At 43.0% G+C, this 10014-nt stretch overlaps 1 long non-coding RNA gene across 2 annotated transcripts; it reads left to right on the top strand.

The window, feature by feature from the left end:
- Nucleotides 1–757: 757 nt before the first annotated feature.
- On the top strand, nucleotides 758–5969 carry LOC119302789. Of its 2 annotated transcripts, none has more exons than XR_005147741.1 (3): nucleotides 758–1359; nucleotides 1459–3287; nucleotides 5666–5969. It is a non-coding gene; the product is annotated as an uncharacterized LOC119302789 (long non-coding RNA). The 2 variants fall into 2 exon arrangements; XR_005147740.1 differs by lacking the exon at nucleotides 5666–5969 and having other exon boundaries at nucleotides 1459–1538; nucleotides 1621–2194.
- The last annotated feature ends 4045 nt before the right edge of the window (nucleotides 5970–10014 follow it).

Below are 10014 nucleotides of genomic sequence, written 5' to 3'. Positions count from 1 at the left end.
CTTACATATTTTTTAGGGATTTTAAAGACGGACATTGCATATGATGGTATTGCCTGAGCAACCGATTTGAGAAGTACCTCTTTCCCTCCCGCCGATAAAATTTCTCTTTCCATCCCATCAGTCTCTCCACAATTTATCAATCAGATAGTTGAACTTGTCGTCCCACTATTGCGGGGAGCCCCAAATATTTGTCATTGATCGTTTCAGTCATAATTTCCAAAGTAACACAGATTTGTGCTCTACTTTCAACCGGGGTACTTGGACTGAAGAAAATACTAGATTTTTCCACACTTACTTTCTGTCCAGATGCCGAGCAATATGCGTCAAGTATAGCCTTTAAAGTATTAGCATTCTAGTTATTAGCCTTCATAAGGATAAGTGAGTCATCTGCAAATAGGAGGTTTGTCACAGTAGAAGCATCACATACTTTAACTGCTTCCAGTGCTCCTGTTGCTTCAGCATGTGTTAACAGGGCTGTCAAACCTTCAGTGCATAATAAGAACAGGTAGGGGGAGAGGGGGTCCCCCTGCCTAAGGCCCCTTGATGGCTTAAAACATTCAGTCTCCTCTCTCCCGTAATATATATATATATATATACAATATACAATAATAATAAACCAGCTACCGCTTCTGGTTGTATGTCGTGCCAATTTTGCAGAAAAGTCCCTGTAGTTTTTGATATTCAACCCGCGGTCCTTTTTAAAGTGAGAAAAACCGTTTCGAGCCCAGATCTGGCCCGCCCAGGCCCGAGTGCCGCCGCCACTACCAGCGCCCGACCTCGAGCTCCTTCTCCCGTGCGCCTCCTCCCTGGCCTCCCTCGCGCGTCGTCTGGCGACCGGCGCTGCCGCCGCCGCTGACCACCCAGGTCACGCCGCCGCTCCCATGCCTTCTCTCTCTCTAATCTCCTTGTCTCTCCTATCCAGGAGCTCAGCGCCATGGATGTCCCGTCCTCGAGCTCTCCTTGGAGGTTCGAACGCCGCCACGGGACCTCCACCAGCCAGATCCGACGCCTACCTCCCGGATCCGCGCTCCCTCCACCTCCTCTACCCGATCCGGCGCCGCCGAACCCGCCATGACCTCCACCATGGAGTTCCTGTAGCTCGTCCCCTGCCTCCTCGTCCTGTGCTCGAGGGAGACGCCCCTCCAGCGCATCGAGGACAAGGCCCACCACCAGCCGGTCGTCGTTGCACTCGCCGGCGACCTCACCGTCCCCTCTGCACTGCCCTCCACCTCAACTGATGCTTCTCATCAACAGGGATAGATTTAGCTGGTCATAGCTTGTGGATGTTCTCTGTTATTTTTTGCACACAAGGTGTTTGTGTGCTTGTCCAAGCCAATGTTCATGAGCTTTATCTTTGCTGTGAGTACTGCATCTTTCTGTCCATCTGATTGTCCCATGTTATACTATCTGTTGAAGAAAATAAATCTGTATTATTTACCTTGATTTTTCTGATTGTAGATAAATGACATGGCTGAGAAGGTCCCTTCAATGAAAGGAGGAGTATAGTCTTGGCCATGGCTGGGAAGGAAGGAGAACATGTAAATTGAGGATTTTTCAGAGAGATTAGGACTGCTTGATTTATCAAAGAGAAAACCTTGATCTGGAGCTTCGTCGATGCAGGCCTTCATGCTGGGCCGAGGAGGAGCGCGCCGTCGAGATCGTTGATGACAGCGACATGGGCGAGGCCGGGGAGGAGGTCATGGTTGATGCTTTACTGCCTGAACATGTTGACCGGGAACAAGAGGGTAAGGTGGATGTGAGGGCGGAGGCGCATGCCATGGTGCAGGATGTTGTGGAAGCCCGATTATTTGAGGAAGTGACAGCCACTGGGAGCATGGATCGACAGACTAGACAGACCAAGTCCATTGATCGGTTGATTCAACAACGAAGGAAGAGGCAGAAGGTTATAAAAACGAGCTTGGGGATTTACTGACCTGAATCTTAAACAGGGCCGCCCAGCTGATGGACTCAAGCTCCAGGTTTGCTCCTAGCACGTCTTAATTACATTGGCTCTTGATAAAATGTCTAGCATGATGGATAATGAGTTCATTCTGTGATGCCACATAGATATGCAAAGTCATAGTCCTGCATGTATGCACATCTACTGATACATACAAACCGATCGACGGGCACACACATTAGTAAGTTCTGCTACTAGCCTAATCAAGAGCCTTTTATACAACCCCGCAAAAAAGCCTTTTATACAGCCTTGCAGATAAAAATGAATTGAATTATGAGCATCTGACAACTATGATCAATTTCCTGGTTATACTTCCTGAAATAAAGGTGGCCGACCAAATGAAAGGATGGATGCTTTCCTTTATGTGAGATTATATAAATTATCTTACTTGATCTGCAATGTTTCTTTGGAAATTTTTTATGAAAGACACATGACACATAGTTTGCTGGATAGGTCTAAGATAAATATTTCAGTTATAGGAGGATATTTTTAAATGGGTAATACTATTACCGCCATCTGCTTGGCCTGTTGTGCTTTGGGTAGAGCTTTCATATTTCAACACAAAAAAAAACAACAATGCAAGTTGGGACTAGAATAGCACACACATCCTCAAAGGAAACATCAGTTGGGAGTGCTCAAGTATTCAGTTTCTTGGATGATGTATTATGTTCTCGCTTATCATGTACTCCCTCTGTAAACAAATATAAGACCTTTTTGATAACTAAAGTAGTGATCTAACAGGTCCTATATTTGTTACAGAGGGAGTATGTTTCTAGATATCCGTCAACTCCAATGTTTCATTTATCTACTCTCTGAATATGAAGAAGATAGGCTTGCAAAGTAGCTTTTTACGTGAATAATGTGACAAACATTTATATCTTATAACTGCAAACAATTTTTTTTGTTTAGTCCGTCACCGAGCAAATGTTTGGGAGTTGGAAATTATTTGGATACACATGATCTCAGAAAAGAAAGATTCACACATACTACAACCAAAGGACCTCCTTCACTCTCTGTTCAACTACAGAAATTATCCTTATGAGCAGCACCCTAGATTTAGTTGTGGGTTCTAACATATTAGAGATGTGGTTAGAATACCTACTGCTCTGAACAATTAAGTGGTTTGTATAAACCACCGATTCCCTCGTGCAGTACACACTTAATTGTTTCTGAACTATATTACTTTTTATGTTCATTCTTCTGTCCTTTTAAATCACTAATTTAGTTGCAAGTATTTTATTTGTTATCGTTTGGCTTCTTAAGAAAAAATCTAGCAAGCAACGACTCGACTGATGAAAGAGATGTTGACCATCTTTGCTGCAGTGAGGTACCTTCTTGATCATGTTACTAATCTGTATCTACATTATTCAGATGTGAAACTCATCCTTCTTAAAACATCTGCAACACATATGTGCACTCTGAAATGTTAAAATATTTGCATTCTATAGCACTTCAAGTTTGTGTAGCATCCCCATATTTCCCGCGGCCCAGTTCCTTGAACTGGCTAACCCTTATTGATGTCATATGTCCTGAACTGACTCTCATGACCAAGTTCCTCAACACGTCTGCCCCTCACAGGCATGTTGTGCAGTGGCTCAATTCATTGCATTGTGATTGAACACATTAGGATTAGGTGAGCACTGAAAACATCGGTGAGGGTGGTCATGAAGAAAAGCTAAAACCACCAGACGAAGGGGCGCTGGTCTCTGGTTCTTGGCGAAGGCCACGGCAGCTCATCTCCAAGACCTCTGATGTCGTGTGTCCCCCAAGTTATTCACCAAATCTCCTCGCCCGCTGGCTGCTGCTCTTCTTCTCCCTCGAACACATCTCCGCTTCTGATCCTTTGCTGCTGCCCCTAACCTGCTGCTTCTGCTCTCTGATGCTGCCCCCTGTACCTCTCCTTCTCCAACGAACTGTTGTTCCTAATCTTCTCTGAACCCAAACTGTTGCTGCTCCGCTTCTTCTCTGAACCTCAGTCTGCTGCTGCTTCTCTGATTCAGAGTAAACCAATAAACAGGAATTGTATGGACTTCTAGGCCGTGTTTCCTTTGGTAACAGTTATTGTTAGTTCTAAACAATTTTTCAGTGCCACGATTAGGCTTCCAAGGGTTCAGAGAATGATGAAGAAGCCTTTTATATCACACACTATATAACATCATGGAATCACAACCTTATAACAAATATTTAAGAGGCTATGTTCTGGTTTGCTGCATCTCCACCAGTTTGGGTTGGTCTGATGGCTAACTTAAACTGAATAGGGAATCAGGAGTACTTTAGTTGGTATTGGAAGTGGTATGTTTACTTTCAAGCTGAAAATCTTGCAAGTTTGGTCCTGGGATATTTAATGCTCCCTTTTCTTATTATCCTCCAATCATACTATACATATTTAGTTTTTTTTACTTTCTCTTGACAAGTGAACTGAATTATTCATGGAGAATCTGGTTATGGTAGATTTTATTATGGAGATTCATCCGATGTAATAGAATAGCTTTACTTGCTAAAATCAATACATAACTATAGTGTTGTATGGTTACAACATGTAGAGTTTTGCAAGTGAGAGTTACAGGAAGTCACTATTGCAAGATGGCATTCAGTTAACACACGTACAATCAACTGATCACCGTATCTTTTTTTCTGCTAATTTAATTTGAAAAAGCTATTGCAAACAATTTTTTCTTCTGAAATTATATACTCTGTTTATTTCTAATGTGATTTTGTTACTGTTTGTATGGTATTTCTCTGTCTAAATTTTTTGTTACATAAATCAATCTGCATATATGTGTGCAGGCTGTGAATCGACAAACAGCCCAGAAAATATGGCATGCTACATATCCTGTAACAGTACATTATCAGAAATACTTATATTTTTATAAACGCATCTCTCATCCATCATGACATAGATGTCATGCGTTGCAAGTGTTCTTTTTCGTTGTCTCGCGATGCATTGAGTACATGATGGATGATCGTTCAGTGTGTCATGTGTACTCAGTCACTTGTGTCATCTTCAGATTTTAGAAGTCAAAATTCTAGCTTTAGCTCTATATTTAAGAATTTTTCTACGGCAAATGCAAGAAAAATAAAGTGTCCTTCTGTTCTCATTCTGAGGAAGTTCTGAAAAATTGAGGCATTTGTATGAATTTCTATTCTTCATTATAAATTATCCTTTTAAGTTTAGAAAATAAAACATGATATACTCTGTATGTCTCTGTTCTACACTACCACTACCATTTTATTGCTGCAAAACGCCAATGAAAAAGTCATTACTATTTTCCATGTTTTTATACAATCAAGCTGAAAGAGCAATAAAATGATCTGTTTTCACATCTCCTCAGATCTTACCGAAAGGCAATGTGCTTATAATGTACATCTAGATAACAATAATGTGTTTGGGAATGATTCATTTGTCGACGGTCAGCATGTGGGGTGTGAGGGACGATACTTATATCACTTAGTGGCCAAGGGAATGACATCACAAAAGTTTATCTAACATCCTAGGAGAAGATGGAGACATGTTCCTATATTGCTTCTCTACAATTACTTTCACCATTTGATCATCCATGTAATTTATAGCATCCATGCATAGCTTATCCTTAGGTTGTTTGTATCCACTTATTCCTTTTGTTGACATGGCTAGGAGGCTAATATGAATGTCACATAGATTGTAATTTAACCTCCATACAAATAATTAACGTTCAAACATTCCAGTGGAGGAATCTCAAGAGTTAGGAATGGTACCCCGACAATTGTGAGCGGCACAAAGGAAGGGTCGCCATCACCAAGGAAGTACGCTGACAATTGTGGACTCGAAAGAGGAACAAGCTCTATATTTAGTGCGTTGAGTTGCTATTTTAAATTCTGAGAGGTGTTGAATTTCGTCGATTTCTAAGATATTGACTCGGAAGAATTATTATTTTGCTTGATGTAAACTCAGATTAATTTGTCATGTCATTTGAACCGAACAACCTTTTTGTGACATCACTTCATGATTTTTGTGGGATATTTTTTTACAGGTAGATTTTTGTGTGATATTCTGTCTATTCCATGTACTAAGTGGACATATGTTGCCAGCTTATTTTTTTATCTATCAATTTGTTATATGTTGTCAAATTCCACCGAAGTGCATATGCCAGGATACACAACATATATTTAGATCCTCCACCATGTGACTTAGAGGAGATCCAGGAAAAGATGGAGCTCAAAATCATCTCTGGTTATAGTTAGAAAATGCTCATCGGCATCTACACATTTTTCAGTGTATAATACAATTTAAGTCTGAATCTAGAGGAGATCACTCAACAAAGTAGTGTATACAATGTACCCAGAATGAAGCATGACCAGCTGCTACGGTAATTAGTATCAGTATGTTCGTCCAGCCATGGCTATTACGGGCGTAACAACGAGCTCACACAACCATCAATCATTGGAGGAGGTTAGGTTTTACTAGCTGGAGCAATGAGGGTGCCATCGGCAGCTCCGAGTTGCAGCGGGAGCCCCGGGAGACACCGGTCCGCCGCGCCGTCAGCAGCAAGAGCCGCCCGGCCGGGCAGCCAAGCTGCAGCGGGAGCCATCACGCCGGGCCGCCGAGCTGTGAAGGGTACCGCCACCCCACCGCCACCAGCGGGAGCCGCCACTGATGGGGGCCTAGGTCCGGTCGTCTTCCTTCCTCGGCTCCTCCAGTAGCTTCTCTCTTGAGAACAAACGTGTTGTTTCAGCACACATTGTATATACTGCTTTCCTATTTTATTTTTAATTATTTTTTTGTGGGATACTGCTTTCTTATTTTTCTACTACCTAATAAAAGAAGTCATCATCCTCATCTATTTTCTTCACGTGTGATTTATTTTTACTTTTTATAATTGCTTATGAATGGTGGACAAAAACTCGCAGCCTTCTTCCGCTGCCCGAGCTCCCGGAGGAGTCGCTCAGGCTGTTCGCCGGCTCAGAGGGGGAGGCCTATGGGGGCGGAGGAATCTGGTCCGCGGCCACAGCCACGACGAGCACGTGGACCCGGCACCGCAAACGGCGAGGTGGAGGGGGAGGGGCGAGAAGGTGAGCGCCTAGACCGCCATCACGGGCGGTGCATGGGGAATGCAATCGCTTGCCGCCATCGCCTTCAGCAGTGCAACTAGGTTGGAGAATGGGGATTATTTGGAATCTGAGTAGGGAAAGGTACGAGACACGTTTTTTTCTCATTCTTATTGTTGGCTACATACATAGGTATTTGAGGCAGGACCAAATGAGCGGTGACTAGCATAGTAGGACGCAGCAAGAAGCAGCAACGACTCTGAGCTAGCTGCTAGCAATAAACACCCTCCACTCTTAATGGACCCAAAAAAAACAGTGCAAAATAAAAAAGACATGAAATATAGAGCCTGTTTGGCAACCCGCCAGCTCCTAAAAATACGAGGAGCTGCGGAGTGGAGGAACTACAGCTCCATCCTTTTTAACTACAGCTCCGCCAGCTCCCGGAGCGGAGCGGAGCGGCGGAGTGAAGGGACTCCAAAAAGGGCGATAATATTCCAAAAAATGACAGTCACCATAAAAATAATTCCATCTTAAAAAATATTCTTGAAAATCTGAAAAAACACCTTCTTAAAGTACAAAAATGATCATGTTTATTGAAAGAATATTCCATACACAACTACTGCTTCATAGGATGAAATGAAAATGAGGAGCTGAAATAGGTCATGACAAACATTGTTAGGGTACATAAAAATTTCATGGTCTGAAAAGAAATACTCAATGTAACCTTATTTCTAAGGTTTGATCAGATTAAAAAAGTGTCGCATAATGGCACATGAAGCATGTTATATTTAATTTTCCGCCCAGTGCAACGCATGGGCATTTGTACTAGTGTTTACACAAGAAACTATTAACATTCAAAATACAAAATCAATACCTTTAGATCCATCATAGAATATATTTTCATATTATATTTATTTGATACAGTAAATGTTGATAATTTCTTAATATAAATTTGGACAAAGTTTATGAAGTTTGATTTCTGAGAAATCTAATATGCAGAGTAAAAAAAAGCGGATGAAGTACTGCATATGTTGTCTGCTTCTCATATTAATTTATTTATTTTAGAAAAGAAGGATTAACCGGGCCCTGCATGCCGTTGCCCTTCTGTAGCTAATTGAGCAGCTGGCTCTCCTTCTGGCAAAGAAGTTCAAAAGATAGAGTCTGGTAGACTCAGAGGGAAGCGACTTACGCGGAGATACAAAGTCCCAGAAGAGAAGAGAGGAAATCGTCGCTCAACCGTTAAGGGTATGTACAATGGTTGATAAGATAGTCTTATCTTAAGTCTTATATATAATTTAGATATAACAAAAAAGAACGTATACAATGGATCATCTCTTAGCCTTATCTTCAATAACTAGCTATTCCTAAAAACCTGGTGAGACATATTGTACTAAGACATCATCTCTTGTCTTCTCTTAAATAAGATAAGACAAACATTTTCTTATGAGTTTTCTCTCCTCCACCTCATTATTTATCATACGTGGCACTCCTAAGATAGCACCATTATACATGCCCTAAAGGCCGAAAGCCAACCTTGTTTCTCGTGTTCGTCCTCGCATGCCTATGGTATGTGGATATGGAGCTCTGGCGGCACACGGACTTCAAAAGTGCAGTGGGAAAAAAAAGACGTCCCGCGTCGCTCTCGCGAGCGGCGTCGGGCGAACCCTAGCCTCCACTACGTGGCCGCCACCTCCAACCTTCCTTTCCCTTGCCCCTGCCGGAGGGCGCCGAAGCCCGTGGGCGTCGGCGGCAGCGGGGTTCTCTCCCCCTCCCGGTGTGTGGCGGCAGCGCGAGATGCGGCAGCGCGACAGGGGCTCTCAGCCGTGCGGTGCGGGTGGGCGTCCAGGCCATGGTGGCTGCACGGTGCAAGGCCATGGCATGGTGGCGGGTCGGGGCTGGCGCAGGTGCGGATCCGACGCGGATCTGGCCCTGTGGGCGCGACCTCGACTTCTCTTGGCCCGCCGGCGGTGAGGCACTCGGCAGCCTCCTCTGGCTGCCTACGGTGTGGATCTGGTGGGCTCTGAGCTCGGTCTTGGTGGGTGATGACCCACAAGTATAGGGATCTATCGTAGTCCTTTCGATAAGTAAGAGTGTCGAACCCAACGAGGAGCAGAAGGAAATGATAAGCGGTTTCCAACAAGGTATTCTCTGCAAGTACTGAAATAAATGATAATAGATAGTTTTGTGATAGGATAATTTGTAACGAGCAACAAGTAACAAAAATAAATAAGGTGCAGCAAGGTGGCCCAATCCTTTTTATAGCAAAGCACAAGCCTGGACAAACTCTTATATGATGGTAAGCGCTCCCGAGGACACATGGGAATATCGTCAAGCTAGTTTTCATCACGTTCATATGATTCGCGTTCGGTACTTTGATAATTTGGTATGTGGATGGACCGGTGCTTGGGTGCTGCCCTTACTTAGACAAGCATCCCCCTTATGATTAACCTTTATTGCAAGCATCCGCAAATACAACAAAAGTATTAAGGTAAACCTAACCATAGCATGAAACATATGGATCCAAATCAGCCCCTTACGAAGCAACGCATAAACTAGGGTTTAAGCTTCTGTCACTCTAGCAACCCATCATCTACTTATTACTTCCCAATGCCTTCCTCTAGGCCCAAATAATGGTGAAGTGTCATGTAATCGACGTTCACATAACACCACTAGAGGAGAGACAACATACATCTCATCAAAATATCGAACGAAAACCAAATTCACATGACTACTAATAGCAAGACTTCTTCCATGTCCTCAGGAACAAAAGTAATTACTCACAAAGCATAAACATGTTCATAATCAGAGGGGTATTAATGTGCACATATGATCTGAACATATGATCTTCTACCAAATAAACCAACTAGCATCAACTACAAGGAGTAATTAACACTACGAGCAACCTACTAGCACCAATCCCGTACTTGAAGACAAGAATTGGATACAATAGATGAACTAGGGTTTTGAGATGAGATGGTGCCGATGAAGATGTTGATGGAGATTGCCCTCTCCCGATGAGAGGAGCGTTG

The sequence above is a fragment of the Triticum dicoccoides genome, chromosome 5A, assembly GCF_002162155.2.
Source record: "Triticum dicoccoides isolate Atlit2015 ecotype Zavitan chromosome 5A, WEW_v2.0, whole genome shotgun sequence".
NCBI lineage: Eukaryota > Viridiplantae > Streptophyta > Magnoliopsida > Poales > Poaceae > Triticum > Triticum dicoccoides.
This window is presented reverse-complemented; position numbering and strand designations above follow the sequence as displayed.